The sequence below is a fragment of the Lepeophtheirus salmonis genome, chromosome 5, assembly GCF_016086655.4.
Source record: "Lepeophtheirus salmonis chromosome 5, UVic_Lsal_1.4, whole genome shotgun sequence".
In the NCBI taxonomy this organism is placed as follows: domain Eukaryota; kingdom Metazoa; phylum Arthropoda; class Copepoda; order Siphonostomatoida; family Caligidae; genus Lepeophtheirus; species Lepeophtheirus salmonis.
The window spans coordinates 30,142,269-30,163,106 of record NC_052135.2 but is presented as its reverse complement, the minus strand read 5'-3'; positions in this window follow the sequence as shown (position 1 = coordinate 30,163,106).

Sequence of the window (20,838 nt, the reverse complement as noted above, 5' to 3'; positions counted from 1 at the left end):
TCATGCCGCATTAGTTGGTCGATTTGTCCTATGACCCTAGTTATTTCTTATTTCATTCACTCTTAGCAAAGATTTAAGAATATAAAGACGAAAAAAATATAGAATGATGGCTAGAACGTTTAATAAAAAGTTTTGACTACAATAAACTTCAGGTATCTTGTTTTGGGTTACGATGAAACTTCAACAAGTGAAATGTTTTAGTTAGTGACTATGTCATTACAACTGTTTTTGTTGGCGATAAGGACTGGTCCTAGGATTTAAAAAAAATACATGTATGAAAATAATATTTCTTTTTCAAATGTATTTATTTGTTTACTGGCGGGTTGTTTATCTGTTCGGCAAAGTGGTCTTTCAGCAATTATGTTTTATAACCCTTGTAATAATTATGGAGGTCTGTGAGCCATAATTATGGAGGTCTGTGAGCCATTTGTATCAACAGATGTGCATGTAAGAATAAAGCTGATTAGCTATTTTGTATTCCTATAACATAATCGATGTCTATTTACACATGTGTGTCTCTCAGGAAAGTTTTTGAAGGAGGTAGATTATACAATCAACATGCGTACATTGTAGGTATATTTCCTAGGAAATTATCAACCTAAAAGGCTTCGTTTAAAAGCATACCATAAATCTATTTACCTCGTTATTATATATTTATTCCATCATTATTATTGTTCCATTTTTAATTATCTTGTATAATGATTAATTAGTCATCAAGTCTATTAATCCTATTTAATAAAATATTTGGTTCAGACCTAATGCTGATTTTTTTATTATTTATAACTTCAAGAGATTAGAATCATGTCTCACTTGTTTTCCAATGACAAAAGTTACACTCAATATGTACACGTTTGATGCGTTTGATTAATACGATAACATTATTATTTCTTAGATAAAAATATGTTATCCATCATGGAGTACTACATCACAGTGACTTGTTGTTGTATATATGCAATGACTACATACAAACAAACAGAGAGTTTGCTTTATGAATATAAACATACTAGCAAAGGGTTACCCGGGGTTGCTCAGGTCAAGGAGGGAACAGGAAATCACATTGACAATGGTAAGTGCCATTTTTTAATTATGTTCCTTTAATTCCACTGTTATAGTTGGATTAATAAATTATAATAAACATTATATAATTAAGTAAAGTTGTTTTTTGGGACACCAGTCACTTTTTGATTTATAATTCAACCCCTTATCTAATCGACTGGAGGTCAAAAAAATTTTTCGTGTTTTGGATAAAGGAAAAAAAAAAAAAAATCACAGGATCAAAAGAGACACCCATTCAAAATTTACGCCTCCTAGATTCAACGGTGTGGGCACATAAAGAACATACAGACACAAACTCTATTTTAAATATACATATGACATGGTTTGAGATTCGACCCCAGTTTCACTGTCAAAATTGGGGTAATATAAAGTTTCAAATTCTCATAAGTAATTTATGTTTTCTAAATAAAAATTTTATGTAGACTTAAAATTTGAAATCAAAAATACGAAATATGCAATAGTTTTTGATATACTCATTTTTGTAAAGGTATGCATAATTTGACAGAAGTAACAAATGAATCTATTAGTCAAATATCTATTGTCTTGATTGATACCTCTCGGAGTGGGGAATTTTGCGTATAATTTTAAATGCGTAAATCGTAAAAAAAAACAAAAAACCCGGCAATACTTCAGCTGGTATGAGAAAAATAAACCAATCAGCCTAAAATATACTATCTCAGGTACAAACAATCAAATTTTCAAGTATATAGCTCATTTTTTATACAATGTATTTAATCACCGACGGCATTTTTTTCACAGGTAAATAAAATTATGGAGTAAGTAAAAAAATTTTTTTTAATGTTCCTGTACAAGAAATAGCATAAATTATGTATCAATTGAAAATTTATTAAATATCCAAAAAAATGTTATCTAAATCAAGCCTGTAATCCTTTCCTATCAGTAGATATGGCTACCTAAAACCAGGAATTTATATAAAAGTCTAAATTTTGGATTGCATTTGTCCTTTGAGACATATTTTTTAAATTGCCATTGCACAAAAGTTATGGAAGAAACAACTAAACAAACAGTTTTATTTTACAGTACTGGCCACTATATATCATTTGAACATAAATAATGGTTTTTTTATTATACATTATTGTTAATTCTATAGGTCTACAAAATTGGGATTTCAAATTTTTGTCCCCCAAAAACTGTCATTTTTCGAGAAACTTGATCACCAATTCAAATTTTTTGGTTAAATCAAACAAAATACCCTACAAGATTCGCCCTACTTCATCATATATGTACAGTATGATTCTATAGTATGAAGCTGATGCAATCTGATCACTTTGATATATTAAAACATATGTATTTAACATGATTATTAGGATAGAAACTTTGAAAACCAGAGAAGATATTCGATAAGCTTTTTTATAGGGTGCGCAAGCTATCTATGTTGCCACTTGATCCCCCCATTCTTTTGGGAAAATACAGGCACTTAGGCACTAATTTTTTTTATAGATAGTTCTGTTCAAAACTGCACCAGTAAAAAAAAATTGAATTATAACACAAACCAAATTTGAATCAAATCCGATTTCTCCTAAAATAATGCACCTTTATTCAAACCATAAGCAGATCCCATAAATTTTCTAATACAGAAACAAACTTCAAATGACTTATGAGATAAAATGATAATAATATCTATACCTTTTCTAAGAAACGTATCAACTCCATTCATACAATTCATCATCAATCACAAGGGGAATAAATAATGTTCCACTGATTTATGATGTTATTAGTTCCATGGATACATTTGAAAACACATTAATAGACATTTGTGGTCAACTTCTTTTTAGTCATTGATGTAGGATATTTGTAAGTTAAGGAATCTAATATGCTTTAATTGCAGTAAACAGTAATTAGGTTTATATTTCTTGGACTACGAGTAATAAGCAAACATACATTGATAATTACAGGGTACGACCTCTTTTTAACAAACTACATGATTTTTTTTTTAAATGGATTTTCTCGCAAAATAATTATCCCATTTCAATAAAAACCAAAGCACAATGAAATCTGAATTGGAAAAAAACATATTATTCAATGTAATCTCCTTTTTCGTCATTAAAGGCCTCGACTCCATCTCCAGAACAAAACCAGGTCTTGACGACCGTTTCCTTTGGCAAATGACGAATTTTTTTGCCGGATTCTGGTCATCAGATCCGATTTTGTATTGCAAGAGGGTCTGGCGAGCTCGGAGGCCAAGCTCTGGGCCCAATAAAAAAAATCTTATAAACAAGTCAATACTTTCTCTGCATTGTGGCATGGAACTGAGCCTTTTGCCTCCCAGCTGCATATTCCTCCTCAATCCAGGGCTTGATATAATCTTCCAAGACCTTAATGTACTCAAATTGAAATTGACCTTCAGGGGCGTTGGGGGGGGGTCTGGAGATTGGAGATATGGTTGCATCACGTGACTTAGCTTTGAGACCTCATCTTCTTATCAGTACGCTTTGTTGTTGATTCATTATCAGCACCTGACTCTTCTAGTTCCTTCCTGACTCTTTAGACATATGATTTGTCCCGGTTTTTAGAAGTTTCCAATCTCAACATTGTCTCGTCTGTCGCGGGTCGTAACAAAGGACACTCTTAGTTATTTAGCAAATTTATTCGGCAGGATTTAAATTTTTTATGCGAAAATAGAGGTAAAAATTATTTCATGTTGGATTTATCTTCCAAAAATATAATCCTGAGAACGCACCTGTCTATCTGTTAAGATTACGAAAAAAATTGTTAGGTTATTTAAAAGGTCAATGAAATCGTTATAAATTGGAATTAAAATGAGTATACTCTATTTATGTATTCACTGCAAGTTAATGCTAATTATATATTTTTTTTCTTTGCACTGTGATGCATTGAAATCTCTTGACTTTTAAGTTATCCATCCGTTTATTTGTGAGTGACCCATTTCATAAACATATGCATGTATTCATAACAATATATAATCATTCTCATAAATTGTTAGATTCGCCCTACTTCATCATATATCTACAGTATGATTCTATAGTATGAAGCTGATGCAATCTGCTCATTTTGATATATTAAAACATATGTATTTAACATGATTATTATGATATAAACTTTAAAACCAGAGAAGGTATTCGATAAGCTTTTTTATAGGGTGCGCAAGCTATCTATGTTGCCACCTTATCCCCTCATTCTTTTGGGAAAATACAGGCACTTAGGCAGCTAATTTTTTTTTGATAGATAGTTCAGTTCAAAACTACACCAGTAAAAAAATTGAACCAAGTGACGAATTTGTTGTGCCAAATATTTGAAAAAGGCATAGAACCCCCCCTTGGAATCTGCACCAGGAGCCTTAAAATAAGCATCGCTCAATGTTTGGGACTAAGTGAGATGTTAGAAGGGAATTAGAGGCCTCTAAAGGTGATTTTCCAGACAACATCAATTTGGGCTGAGGTGGAAGTGACTGTGTCTGGACACTGAAATTCATGGCTAGGGCCTTGGGGGGCAATAGAAATGCCTAATTGGACGTACTGGAGACCAAATTGTGGCAACAGAACACATCGAACAAAAAGTTTCAAATGGATCCAAGACAATTTTGACACCTTCATCTCGCATGACATTGGGCCTGCAAACTTGCCGAATCTGAATCTTATGGATTTTTTGTGTGTTGTGCAGTAGAAAGACATACAAATCAAACCCCTCTCCGATACAAAAGACGAATTTATCATTTTGATCAAGAAATAATTCTGGCATTTGCCAAGGAACTCAGTGGCGAAGGCCTGTTTGCGCTTTTGGCCTCGTATATAGACTGTGAATGAGACTGGAGGTGATTTTCTAAAATAAAAATTCATAAAATTCAGAATATGGTTTTATTTATTTTTAATATGATAACTGGTGGAGGAAAGTTGTGTTTAAAAAAATCATTTTCGCGGCCCTGATAGCTTGTATATATATATTTACATATTTAAAAATAATAATAATATAGAAATATACTTTCAACTGCAAGAAATCTACTCTAAATTTCCTTTTATAAATTTTACTAGCACATATCTTCAGTGTCTTTGTGAAAGTTTATATATATGAGGAGATGTACTGAATGAAGATAAATTTCATATACATATGTATGTACTACTACCATTACGTAGAGCTGAAAAAGAAAATAACTTTCTAATATACCTTTTAAGACCCATGGAACACACCTCTGACACTCATTTTTTCAATATTCAGTAAGAGAGGGTAATTGCATTTTTGAATGAAGAACATTTTATTTTCAGGAAGGATTTCATCATTTCTTATGAAAATGAGCATGGTAAAGAACAAACTTTCTCCAAGGCTATTGCCGTTTAAACCCATCTTCTTTTAACATAATCATGTCAAAAAAAATAAATACATCAAAACTTGAATACTTACATTTTAATAGGACATAAACAAACAATATTAATAAATTCTGTCATAAAAGTACTGGGATAATTAAGTAATTATTAATTTGAATTTCCCGCGCTGAAGGGATTTAAAAAAATTAAGTTATCGGTCGGTAGCACTATCTGGCATTATGATGCCAAGTTGGAGCACAATCTATATACTTTTTTTTTTCTTTTGCAACAGCTGGAGCACCACGTGCATCACGATTTTTACAAAGAACAAAATTATTGACAAAAATATCGTCATACCAGCTTAAGGGAGTTATCACATTGCCTTAACATCTCTAACGAGTCAGTTCGTACCATTCTAACTGACAATTTGGGTATGAAATGCGTCGCTGCACGGCTTGTTCCAAAAGAGATTAGTTTTCTGCAAAAACAGTACTGTGAGCAAGTCTCTTCGAACATACTTGATCGTGCAAATTCTGATCCAACGTTCATGGAACGCATCATAACTGGTGATGATACGGGGGTCTACGAGTATGATATGCAATCAGGCAAACAATCATCAGAATGGAGGGAGTAAAAATTCATTGTAAAAACCATAGAGCACTAGTGAGGTATACTGACTTATTCACCTATTGCAAGCAAACTGATATACAGATCGCGCTCAAACTTGGCATCATAATTTTTTGCACAACTGCTGGGCTTGGCATTTTTAATATTCCACTTTTTATTAAAATTCAAATGAAAGTACTAAAGTGCTCTTTTCGGTACTTTGAAGCAACATTACAAACCTTTAGGGTTCGAGTATCCTTTGTAAAGGGCCAAATTTGAGATATATGCTTTATATTAGGTTAAATAAAAAGTTCTAAGCGTTTTTCGCTAGATATCTTTAGTCAGGAATATCATACAATTAATATCTTGTATTAAGAAAAACTTAATGTATTCTTCAAGGTTAAACGAACACCTAATAAAGTTAGGCACGCTAAGGTAAGCCAATCATAAAAAATGTTGATGAAATTATGAAATTGCTTTCAAAATGAACAAAAGTTATCCAACAAAACGGTGCATATTTGATCTAAGCAAGATAATCCTAACTATGTCAATTTTATTTTAAAAATCAAGCAAAAAGCACTCACAACTTTTTACTTCACCCTCTTTTTAAGAATCTTAATAAAGTTGAGTGTGGGAAAACTCATTCACGATTTGCAGGGACACACTATATTTTATTACATTTAAGTATATATTTGCATTGCTCGGAGTGATTAGATGTCAATGAACAGACAAAATTTGCTTAAATCATATAGAAAATAACTTTCCTACAAATCCTCAGTGTTACTTTCTGTTTTTCATGAGCCCACTCATCCGTAGTTACTCAATATTTAGATGTTCTGTCATCAAATATGAAAAATAATGGTTACAGCTTTAAAAAACAAAACAATGTTAATGCTGCCAACAACCTTAAAAACTAGCAGGCTCAGAAGTGCTTAGGATTTAGTGAGCTAGAAGCATTGCAGTTTTTTTAGTGATCTGTAGGTGTTAAAAAATATATCAAATTTTAATATTGGGCTCATTTTTTTTGGACTATCATCAGTACTAGAACAGACTTAAAAAAAGAAGATATAAAGGTGAAAGATGTCAGCCAGGAGCAAACTTTATAAGTGTTAGGACTGATATGATGAAGACTGAACTGGGACTGCAGTATTCAGTCCTGAATAAGACCAACACAATATGTTTTTCATTGAGGGTGTATACGGGGTGCACTGTATATAGTGTTTGCTGATGTATATCATATATGCATTTTATATATATAAGAAATAAAAGTAACTTATAATAAAGAAATCTTGCAAGTGTTGTGCATTAAGCATGGAACTTGTCCAGTTAATGCTCGGCCAGGTAGCCTTCTAGAGACTAAAGTACTCCTTAGCACATCAGCTATCAGCAGAGGTAAGAAAATATGAAATTCAAAGATTGCGCTCTATTTGTTATTGCTACCTGAAAATATTTTTTTATTTACCAAAGCTGTTGCTATAAGTTTTTTTATTCTTAAAGAGAGAACAATAAATATAAAATAATTACTATTTTGTGAAAGACGCAGAACAACAGTTATAAGTCTTTTTTGGATTCCTAGTTGGGTTGAGTAGATTTATAGGCGTTGTAAAATCCTTTTCTACAAGCAGAATGTTGCTTTATCATTTTGTGTAATTTTCTTTGATGTCGCATGTAACTTTTTCGTTCCTTCGCAGAATTTACCTTGGTAATTCAGTTAAAAGGGGGAATCATTGAGGCTGCGTAGTTAGTTATAAAGTAATATAGAACACTCCTATCAGACAAAAACAGCGAAGCTAAGAAGACTACTATCTAAAAATATTGATTTTGGTAGAGCTTTGCCGATCTCTCTCAGCAGATATGTAATTTCTCATTGTGTACAGGCTGTAGGTACAACGAAAAGGATGTTTTGTTAAACATAATTTTCTCTCCAACCAGTTATCAAATTAAAAGAATATTATCCGATTCTGAAATCTTCCGGATTCTGATTTATTTTATTCAATAAAATTACTTCGGCTTCTATTACAGTCTCTACATTAGCCTGAATGCTTGATCAAGCCTTCGTCCCTTGGTCCTTTTGAAAATCCTGGAATTCCTTTTTGATCGTCTTTAGTGTATGAAGGGGTTTTTCGTTTGATCGCACTCCACACATAAAAATCCATCAGATTTAGATCCGGCGAGTTTGCAGGCCAAAAGTCAGGCAGAATGAAGCTTGTTGCTCCCAGTGTATATTTCAAGGTGGCCTCCCTATCTTTTTCAAAGATTTTTAAACATAATGAATTCGTCAATTGATTCCATTTTTTTTTTTTTTTCCAAAATCTATCTAACAAAAAAATCCGCTGCTTAAGTACCTGCGTTTCCCAAGAGAGCATGCCAAATTAAAGAAATGGATAGCTTGCGCACCCTGTAGGTTGTATTTATTTATACACAATAGGATTTTTATAATTTTCAGCTCTCTAGATACAATTTATGCAACTTGGATTTTAAAGAAGCCCTGACTGTGAGAGATCACATCATGTGTCGTGTGCTACTTTAATATTAATTGAGTAGACTTAAAAATATACATACATATATATATAAATGCTAAGAGGCTCCGTCCTAGAGTATTTGATTAAATACATATGTTTTGACTAGTTAAAAGCAAAATAATATTTAACGCATAGTATAATTATTGTATTCAAAAATATTGATGAGGCTTGTTCGTTAAATTTGGAGCTTAAAGCTACAATTAATTAGCTCTAATGTGTGTATGTAGATTACATCATTATTGAGATCAATTCAAACAAATTTTTTAATATGAGTCAATAAATATTTATGTAATTAATTAGATAAGTGTATGTAGTTCAAATGTCTTAGAATCAACAAACTTCAGAATAATATAAGCCATCAGAGTAGTGCAGGATCCATCTTATATAAACATTCTTAGACACAAAATGGTGCAAAGGTTTTGAGCCTAATAAGCTAAAAAATTTCTTAGTTTATTGGATTATATCAATCACCAGTAGCATTTTGGGTATGTTAAAAACTAAAACTGCAAATAAACATGATAATCCTAATAATTTGAAGAATGTTTGGGGAGAGGAAATGAGAAGTCATGACGTTAAATTAATTGGAATAAGGAAATAAACAAGGATATATGACATGGAAGGCCCTGGCTATAGAAATTTTCGACTTTTGTCGAAGTTTTTACCCTTTTTCCCCATTAAAAAGTTTTGTTGAGAGTATATTTTTTATAGAACATAATATTTAACTTATCCTTTATTTACAGAGTGGGAATAAAAAAATTAGCAGTAGAGTTTAATTACAAGTCTATTCACGTTATTTTTAATTACAAGGTTTAATTACGCCGCCAAACGACATCTGAAACAAAAATAAATAAGTTTTACTTAGATCTCATGTCTCTAAGTGGAAAGATGTCGGAGCAAAAACAAAAAAGGAAAGGCGTGACATTGACAGTGACGAGAAGGCTACAGAGACCGTAGGAATATCCATCCAGACTACCTAAAACATCAAGACGTCGCCAAGAAGATCCAAAACTTATGGATGAACAATATGGTGCCTTGCCTATATGTGGGCCTCCTTCGACCCTGTCCTCGACCCCTACAACTTTGCAGTTTGGAGTGTCTGCTGTACATCTAATCCAAATTAGGATTCTATTCTACCTACCATCATGTGGGACACCATGGACACGGTCTTCATCGTCAAGGCTGACAATCTGTTTACCTGCGCTTCGAGGCTGTTATTGCTTATAAATCAGAATATTATTGATAAAAATATAGGTAAATATAGTATTTAAACATTTCCCAAATTGGGTTTGAGTTGAGTTTTCTTGATTCCAAAAAATGTCATTTTTGTAATTTAGTCAAACTACTATAAATTTTGGGTCTCTTCTCTGTAAAGGAACTTTTGCCTTTAATGTGAAGCCGTAACTGTGACCAAATTAGACATATATTATTATAATGACAACATTAATTAAATAAAAGTTGTTAAACAAATATGTACCATGTCTTTTATTAAAAAGGTCATCAAAAAAAATATGCGCTTTGTATTTGATTTAAAAAAGGTCCAATTGCATAACATTCTATCAAAATGATCAAATGTAGATTAATGCTGATACTTGAATATCTTGATATTTTCAATAGTGATACGCAATATAAACTATTTGAGAACCATTTAACTATAAAACTCAAGAGCATCATTATAGTTAATTTATATGCATGATGAAACAAAAAAAAACTTTGTATATAGAGTCATGCTCAAAAATGGTATATGATAGATCATTAACATCAACTACATAAGTTTAAAAACCTGAAAAATCCAAGACATTTAGCTTCCGTTCCAATGGCATGTGAAAAGGTGTAGCAATTTTGTTCATTTATGTACATACATATTAGTGTTGAGACTAGTTGAAAGACCGATTTTTTTCCGGTTCAGTCTTAAATGACTTTTTCTAGAGATATTCAGACCGATATATTTCGATACAGAACGCAATCTCAGACCATGAACCGAAATTGAATCGATTTCAAATCGTGAAGCAATTTTTTTTGGTCTCAATCTATGAACCGATTGTACGAAGATATTCCGATCATTGTGTTTTTTATGTTCCTTTTATTGGTAAAGTGGAGTTGCAATAAGTATAAGTAAACATTATAGTATTACAATTTCTCCATTTGACCTAGGAAATGTCATTGAAGTCCATTTAAATTAAGTATAGTTCCTTTTTTTAGAAGTTGTTGGCATTCAGTGGAACAGACACGGAGTAACGTGGGGCAACTGGACTTCCCTTAACAGTTTGGTCTTTAAAAAATTAGCAGAGTGGATAATTTTAACATTTTTATGACAAAAAAAGATCCATTTATATGACACACAAGTAATTCCATGGATCTTGTACAAAACTAATTCGTCTCTGATATTCGGAGAGCATTCAATTGAGGAGGAAAAAGTTGGTTTGAAAAGTTATTTTATAAATCATACATTTTTTCATGAAAAAGAAGCAAGGAGCAACTTGCAGGTGGACTTGCCACGATTTCTAACATCCTGCCTAAATTTTACAAGAAGATGTGTCTTAATTTAATTGTGACCCCGGATGTTGGTTAGAGATCTTGTATTTCCTCGAGCAGGACTTTGAAGTGGATTTTGTCTGGAATTGTATAAGAGTGCATTTGTACTCTTATAACGGGTCTTTTATTATTATAACACCCCATTTCAACTGAATATATTGAATTATAATTTATATTCATTTTGGCTATTCAAATACGTGGCCTCACGACCTTATGTCCAATAAATAACATGTAAATTATAGATACATACATATAAGGATATTCAGTAATTGAACAGAAATATAATTCTCAAATCTAACAACAACAAAGATATTTATATGTATTCCTCAACATTAAAAAGATTTTTATCACATTGATAATGTAAATGGTTGTCATATCCCCTATTACCAATAACCAAAGCAAAAGAATTGGAGAAAAAAAATGTATTCCATGAAATCCCCTTCCTTGTCGATTACGGCTTGGAGTCTTCTTGGAAAATCACTGACACACTTTATGAACTAAGGATTATGTTCCATGTCTGGTTTTTCCCACCGTCGACTTTGGATACCCATTAACAAAATAATTGAGGTAGTTAACATCTGGGCTGAAAGGAGCACTGCCCTTCTGAAAATAAGGTTCTTGCTCTTCAGCCAGAGAAGGACAACAGGCTCCAAAATTTTGAATATGTAGCGTTCTTGCTTCAACCAGACATATTTTTCTAGAAAAACTTATGGAAGTTTGAATCCTTGACTAGAAATTCCGCCTGACACCAAGTAAGAAAATACGATGGTAATAATAATTGTTGGTTTAATTTAGAGAGGTGATAGAATTTAAAGAATGAATAATAAATAAGAGGATTAGGTTTATTAGGGTTGTTAAGGCACATTTATATTTTTGTTGCAGTCCGTACATAAAATCCTATATTCAATATTTTGATATCATAAAATTTTGGTTAGTATTTGTTTAATTAATAGATTTAGATAGGAAGGTTTTGCATAGGAAATAATTTTGTATTTGTAAATAAAAAAAGAGATAATGACTTACAAAATGATAAAACCCATCCCAGTTGACGAAATCCAATATAATGGTAGAGAGATAGTTAAATAAATTTCCCTATGTTTCCAAGTTAGCTTCACAATATCTCGCAACAACAAATACATTTGTATCATGAAAAATAATTTTTCGGCAACTCGTAATATTTAAACTGCTAATCGGTCATGTTTGTTACCAAAAAAATATAGCAAAGCTCACCTTTTTGGGAAAAAAATTTGAATTCATCAATAATAGTATGATATAACCAACGTATATTTTATATCAACCTTTTGATAATTATGTATAAGAATAACTTATTACTACAGAAACGAAATGATTAAAGAATAAAATATAGAAACTTTTTGGAAAACTACATTAATTTTATTTAAAAAAAACATAACATTTTACTATTAACCAAACCAAAGCGCGTACCGTGAAGGGTGTATCAAATCGTAGGTTTAGTGTAACGTCCTAGCTAGAATATTTATGCGTAAATCATTAAATATATGTTATGTGATATACAAGTATAGTTAGATACTTAAATATCAAGTACTCTTTAATATGCATAAAAACATTGTAATTAAATTTCATTTTCAATTATAACCTGGAATAGAAAATGGGATCTTGTATATGCATGTTATCAAAAAAGAGAAAGGGATTAGCATAAATAAAGACATTGAGTCAAGTTATATTTGGAAGAATTGAGCTCAGAGTCAGATTAGTCTAGAGACGAATGGGAAAATTTGGTGATATTTCACAAGAAATACTAGGGTAGTTTGAAAAGTTTCCAACCTTCAACATGAAGATGGCATCACTCATAAAGAAAGGATATTCACATCTATTCAGCGTCTGTTAACAGTTATTCACAAAGTTTCAGCCATTTTGAACGCGCAGTTGTTAGGATACAGTCGTTTGAGTGAGTTGATGTAAGTGTTTTTGTGAAAAAAAATCAAAAATTTTATATTATTTTTATCTCATTTTTATCTTTATATACTTATCTCACGATGTTCCCATCCGTATAAGCTGTCCCGTGTGTCACTTTGCTGGGAGATTTGTGTAGAGTTACAAGGAGACTATGTTGCAAAATAAAATTAAAATTTTTTTTTTTTTTTTTTTTCTCTGCAAAAATACTCAAATCATTTATTCCAACTCTTAGACAACTTGGCCTTAACAAATATTTCGGATATAGACTTGCATCCTCCTCTCTATATACGAAAAAATCTAACAGAGAAAAAATTATCTACTTCTTGAATAAAACCTCTGTAGAAACCTCATTTCATCTCCCCTACTATTGTTTAAAAGTGAATCCGATTTTGGAAATGGTTGATAATCTCAGCTCAGAAAAGTATGTGAATAACATCTCGCTGGCTCGTTGTATCTTCTATTGGAAGGAAAGTCGAATACCAAGTGTAAACAACTTTTACTAAAATTCTTTGGCTAATCTACAACATCAAATCTAAAGAAATCGGTTTTCCAGTTGGACTGTAGGATATAATTGTATGTTTCATGAAATCTTTTGACTAAAGAATTATATATATATGCAATTTTACTTCTGTTTTTAACTAAATCGGAAAATCAAAATCAACGGTAACCCTTTTATAGCGAATGTCTGTCTTTTTTTTTTAACGAATAAGTTTTTGTTTTTAACTAACTCTAAATGTATTTTAATAATTTCAAATAGTTTGATATAAATTAATTTTCTTTTGTACGAACACATGGGCTAAAAAGTCCCGTCCATAACAAAAAAACATCATTTTCCTTCAAAATTCTTCCTGATATTTTATTATTTAGCTTATGGAGTTGAGACCACAAACAATTATCAACCTGGGATTGTATAATTTCCCATCAAGAAGCAGGATAAATTTTAAACACGAAAGTATTTTGCATCCATTCTTTTGGAAATAAAAAAAGTAGTTTCACACTGAGCACAATAACTCACAAACTAAAGGAAAAATTGTTATGAAATTTAGACAGCTGTCTTTTGAAGGTGGGTATTAACTGATAATGAGGTGAATACAAAAAATAGTGCCATCTATACGTGAAGCCCGGGACTTTTTGCCCCATGTGTTATGTATTCAGATGGTTATATTTATTTATTTAAAACAAAAACAAAAAAAAAGAATTGAGCTCAGAAGCAAAGACTCAAAAGTTGAGACTTTTAGATATATATTCTACAATTCTCCAAAAATGTCATACTTAGTGCACATGACCATTTAATTTCCGAGAGAATATTACGTATTATCAATCATTATTGGATTTTAATGTAATGTCCCATATACGCAGCCTCTAAAATAGAGTACATATATAATGATGACAGACCTATTCAATTTTTACAAAAGTTTTACGTAAAAATTAAATAGAGTCGTTAATAGTATACCTATGGGTCTGGAAAAACTCCTCAAAAGATCCAACAAAGCGGTAGAGAAATTCAATGTGGATGGAGCAACGCTTTTTGTCAAAGTAACTGAGCGAATGGGAATCGACATATCTGACTGAAACCTTTTTTACGTGTGAATATTATATTTGATTTCAATATATGTGGATGCTCATTTTTTTGTTTGTTCAAATATATTTCATGCCATGAAATGTTCCTTTTTATGTGTTACATCAACTAACAGATACAACATATCATATATCTATAGAGACAAATTTATTTGAGTTCACATAAAAAGGGTCCTTTTCGTAAAACTAACAAGTTCCCTTATTCAATGATATTTACACACAGTATAATGTATATTAGTTTTAAATTCTTAATTTAATGATGATATTAATAGTTAAAAAAGCCCCAAAACCTGGTACCTTGTACCATTTTTGAATGAATTTTCTCACAATCATACGAAATACGATACATATTTCCAATAACGGTACTTATTTAAAAATCTAATAATAAAGGATGATTCAAAACGAGTGGTTTTTGGATTGTAGAAATAAAACACATAAAATATTATATTATGTTCAAAACTTTTATTATGAACCGAAAAAATAATCCTTTACAATTATTTCTAGAAAATCCCCTTCATATATTGGCCGCAACTGGCCTTTAAGTGGTCCATTCTTTCGCACCAATTTTCGATGACGCGTTCGAGCATTGTGACCGGAATCTCACGAATAACTCCCTCAATATTTGCTTCCAATGCTTCAATCGTCACTGGTTTATCCACATAGACTTTTGCTTTTAAGTAGGCCCCCCCCCAAAAAAAAGTCCAAAGCTGTGATATCATACGATCTTTATGTGATTTTTTTTTTTTTTTTTTTTTGAAAAAATAATCTCATCTTCTTTTGAACCTATGTTGGTCGAGCTTGACTGCAGTGCTACTCGCTACAGCTTCTTTTGGAACCAGTTAAGAAGAAGACTAAAATTCCTTTAGTCTTCTTTTTTCCTTCGCAGCGCAAGCAAGAAACCAGCGTTCTGTGAAAGAAGTTTTTCGCAGAACGCTGATCTTCATAGTACAATTGAATAATTTGTACACGTTGTTGTGGAGTATATCTTTCCATGAAGAATTGTAAGACAATACTGAGTAAAAATGACGTATGAATTTGACAGAACTCTCGCCCGCCTGTCAAAAAATCCCTACTGTAAAAAACCGCTCGTTTTGAATCACCCTTTATATGCTTCAGCAGCATTTTAAAGTTCTGTCGCAAGCCCAATGCTTGTAATTAATGAAGTCGAGAATCCCATCTCCTGCTCTAAAAAATAATATATTATATTCATCCAACTGTCTACTGTCAAATAGCAAGTAGTTATCTCCATTTGCTATCAATCTATATTCGAGAGGAACATATATGAACTCCGTCCAGTAAGAAAGGAAGGCTCTTGAGCATATTTTTGTCGCCAATATCACAAATTCCTTGACAAGTTCAAAGTGGTGAAGAGCAAAGCTCAAGGGGTTTCTTCCAAATTTGCTGTCACTTTCATGCTATTGCAATTAAAAACATGAATCACAAAGGACTTCTCATTTTAAAAGCGAAAAATGAGCTTGAAGATACATTTATGATATATTACATATATATATATGTATGAAGGCAAAACTTATAAGAGCGAAAATTTTTAGATGACCATTTAAAGTACTCTTCAAGCAGAGCTGTATTCAAAATATATTAATTAAGAATGAAATTTCAACAAAATTAATACTATAAATAGACGTGTGTCTGAGCTCTCTTAATCATTAATGTATCCGTCCTGAGTGACAATGATGGCTTCTAGGCGGCGGTGTAAGGCCTGGCACCCACTGCAGATGTAGGACTGTGTCATGGTGTCTCAATACTGGCTGAGAGGGGCTTTGAGAGCCTAGTTGTTTGAATGACGGACACTGCAGGCCATCCCCACGACATGCACCCAAAAGATGAAGTCAATAGGGTTATTAGCAAACTCAAAATCTCATTCCAAAGATTCTTGCTACGGAGGAGATTGGTATCTGTCATTTCTGGAGTCAAAAGTGGCCTCTTCACTCTCTCAAGGGGTTTTCCATCCACTTTTTTGAAATTGAGGGGATTGTACTGGGCTGCTTTCTTTAACTCCTCCAAGTCCCTTTTTCCCGTTTTGACAGAGCCCTACTTCCTCTTAGACTTGCTGATAGCGAAGACGGTGGTCTTGGAGACGCCCAACTGCTTGGAGTTCGTGAATGGAAATCAGTCGATCACGTTCAAGTGGCATTTTCTAGACTTTTACGTAGCAAGCGAGCTTATGTTTTTTTTGTAAGCATTTGTTTATGCTTAATGTATCAAAATATGAAAAAACTTCAATCACTCAACCTTAATTAATAATTAAATTAGTAACTGCTCAGATTTCAATGTACATACCATCCAGTATATGTATAGCAATATTTAAATTTATTTTGCACATTTTTGAGACTTGAATGATAAATCATCTCGAAAGCTTTAGAGGTGTGAATCATTTGGTTTGAATTTAATTTGAATAAACCAATAAAAAAAGAAGTATTATATTTTTGAGCTACACTGTACATTCCATTTTGTGTATACACATTTTGAGACGCAGATCTTTGGAGCCTATTCATTTTTGTAGAATTATAATTTATCTATTGACTAAAGATGTCGACAGAATATGTATATATATATATCATATACAATATATATATAGTAAAAAAACATGCAAAAAAAAAAAATTCTCAGAAAAATTTGAAAATGACGCAATCATTCTTATCTACTCGTCATTCTCAGTAACTTGACGTTGTCGTTGTGTGTCATAGATGTGCATTCGTTTACACATTGAACTAACGATTGATGTATTATATAATTTTGACTGAAGGTTCTTTCATTCTATGTTGATGAAATAACAAAAATAGAACTCTGGAGTGTCAATTTTCTTTAAAAAATAAAACATAAAAGATTTGAAATTGCGTATCGTCTTGGAGGTCACGTTGTATTAGGCTTGGATATTGGGCATGTTTTCCTTTCTCTTCAGACTGTCAGTGCTGCAACTATTGTTGTGTTGGTCATTATATAAGACAGTTCAGTACAGTCCCTCTAGTCGGTCCTTAAAGAATCCCTCATAACGCCATTGATGGTGTTTCTACAGATTTTTGATTATTCTGTTATATACAGATAGATATTCTGGCTTTTTTTTTTTGTGCCAATGAATGGATTTCCAAAAGAATATTTGATTTCTAAATAAAATAGAGTTTGTTCATATTTCTCTAAAAATTCATTTGCACATAAATTTGACACATGAAAATGGATGTTTCATTGAAAAATCCGTCTTTCTTTGAATAGTTTTTCAATTTTTGCTATTCTGTTCTTTTTTTTTTCATCAAATGTCAATTTTCAATTTTGAATAAAAAATGTACAAAATGATATATTTTGGACATTAATTATAAACCTTGACCCTACAATAATTATAGTATCTTATAGTAAAAAATTCTTATAGTATTTTCAGTTTACGGAACATTTTATTATTACATATTTTTATAATATTTGCAAAAACGAGCTAGTTATCGATAGTTATTTTTTCGACGACATTATTCTCGATAACTTTTTTTTTTTTTTGCAATTACGAAAAAAATCTTGGTAGATTTGTGTTTCTCTTCACAATTCCAATAAATGCTATTTACTACTTTCTTTTGCAAAATTAGTGCAAAATTTTTTTTTGCCAATTTTCTTCGCAAATTTCGATTGGGGAATTTTTTGAAGTTAATTTCAATTGGAATTCTTATCTTGAAATTTTTTTAGATGCATATATGTTATTTAAAGTTTATAACACACATTATTTAATTCATATTTTATAATGCTCGCCCATACAGTTTGGGTCTAGACACTAAGAAGAAATAATATTGCCCATCGATAATATGATTTCCCGCATCCTCCTTGGCTGAGCAACCGAGTAGAATTGAGCTAGTATCCTCATATATTAAATACAAATGTATGTGGGTGTGTCTCGGAATCATGGCTAGGCCAAGTGAGGGATTTGCTTGTATTTTTTTTTTACCTTCAAGCTCATTTATGTTCTTTAATCCTAGATAGGAGTGAAAAAAATACACAGACAACTAGGACTGAAGGACAGACTAAACATTCCTTGGGACTGATGAGTGGTAAAAAAGATTGGAACGATAAAAAAAAGACTGAAGGGAGAGAGACTCTTAGGAAATCAGTCCTAGGACCGATCCAACACTATGTTAGGTACCAGGTGGCCCGTTGCAATCTGAACACTTACAAATTCTATAATTAATTAAGATTCTGGGGTTGAAATTATTTCATATTTCGATATATTAAAGCATAATTAGTTACAAAACAAAAAACTGAGCTCTCTAGCTTATGTACAATTCGAGAAAGTGACACTTGAACGTTCCATTTGCGCACTCCAAGCTGTCGGGTCTCTCCAAAACCACAGTCTACGCCATTTGCAAATTCGAAACGTTGGAAAAGAAGAAGGGTTCTGTGAATTATGCCAAACTGGACCCAGAGGAGTCAAAGAAAATAGCTTGGCCAATTCTATGAGGACCAATGCAAGAGATTTCGTGGTTTCACACCAAACTGTCCAGAGAGCCATAAAAAAGTGGATAGATAGAAATATGTGAGAGTGAAGAGGCCACTTTTGACTCCAGAAATGAAAGAAACCCATCTACTTTGTTGCACGACTCTTTTGAATCAGTTTTTTGAGTTCTTTTGAATTCTTTTTGACACTTTTGGCTCCTCTACAGCCCTAATGATAACCCTCTCAACTTCACCTTTTAGGTGCATGACGAGGAAAAGGCCTTTAGTGCCCATCATCTAAACACCTACAACTTCAAAGTCATTATCAGCTAGCACTGAGACGCGATGACAGAGGACTACACCGGTATCGGGAACAGGTATTCCCCGCCGCCTGGAAGCTAAGGACGGCTACATTAATAATTATGTGATCTCAGAATCACATCTATATTTAGTATTTATTTTGTTGAAATTCTATTGTCAATTAATATATTAAATCTTGTTGAATTTCAAAATTCAAAGTATTCAGATTTTGATGGACCACTTGGTAGATGCCATAATCAGCAAAATACAGGGAATAACATATTCAACAAATGCATTAGGAAACCCACTACAATAAATTTGGAGTGTGTAATCGTTAAAGAACTCGACGTTTTAGCAAAAGTCTTGTTAAATTGGACTATTAAATATTTGTATTGTAGTTATCTAACTGGTATAACTGGACAGATAAATGTAGCAAAGCCAACCTTGGTTAAATTTGTGTATCATTTCATTTAAGTATGATTGAGCCTCAAATTATAAAAGGGAAGGAGGGAAAAAGAAGAAAAATAATTAAAAAAAGATGTTTTGAGCGTTTTGTCTTATTTTTCTATTTTACTTTTTACCCATGTCAGATATGTTTAGTGAATGTATTTTATTAGGTTAAATATTTGTTTTTGCCATCATTAAGGAGAAAAGAAATGCCTGTTGGGCTCTTTTTCAAAAAGACTCACTAGACCAAATAAATAAGGACCAACACAACACTAATAATTCAAATGGAATGAATGTATGTATTGCATCAGAATGATACTTTAACTATTTGATTAACTAGTTTATGGAGCGCAAAACTTTTAATGTTTGCACAAACACAATTTGATATTAATGCCCTGTATGAGTTTATCTTATTAAATGAAAACTGAACCAGGGGTGTCCGCAGGATTATAGATATTTTTTTAGAGGAGAGGAAGGGTTTTGGAAAAATTTCAAAAATTAAATTTCATATATTAAATTATTTGGGGAAAAAAATAAAATTAAATTATTTGGGAAAAACTTTCAAGCATCCACAAATATTCACAAAAAATTCTATAATTAAATTACAAATATTAAACTTACTTTTTTTTTAAAATCAAATATTAAACTTTAAAAAAAAAAGGTCAAAAATTCCTTAATTTGGGGCGGGCTACAGTGCCTCCAGCCCAACACTTGCAGACGCCCCTGTACTCCTACATTATCGATAAAGATTATTTCGATTACTTCTTCCTCATGTGATATTGAAGGGTAGATTGTTATGAAGAATGACTTTACAGCTTAGTTGGGTAATTACAGTTTGTACAATTCTTCCCTGTGTTATAGTTTCATTTGAGATAACATGCTTTATAATTCAATATGGTATTTAATCGGCCATATCCTGTTTTTAACCCTTGTATGAATTTCACAAGATATATCTTTTTTCAATTTCTACATTTTTTGTGCCAGACGCGATAAAAATCTAAAAAGTAAAAATTAGGTAATAAAAAAGAGGTGTAACTTCAGATTTGAGTCTCAAGAAAATTACAAGTTGTTTTTAAACTGAAAATAATGAGTCCTTAAAATTTCAAGTTGACAAAGTAGAAGTAGATTAGGCCGGGACTATGACTCAATGTCGTCAT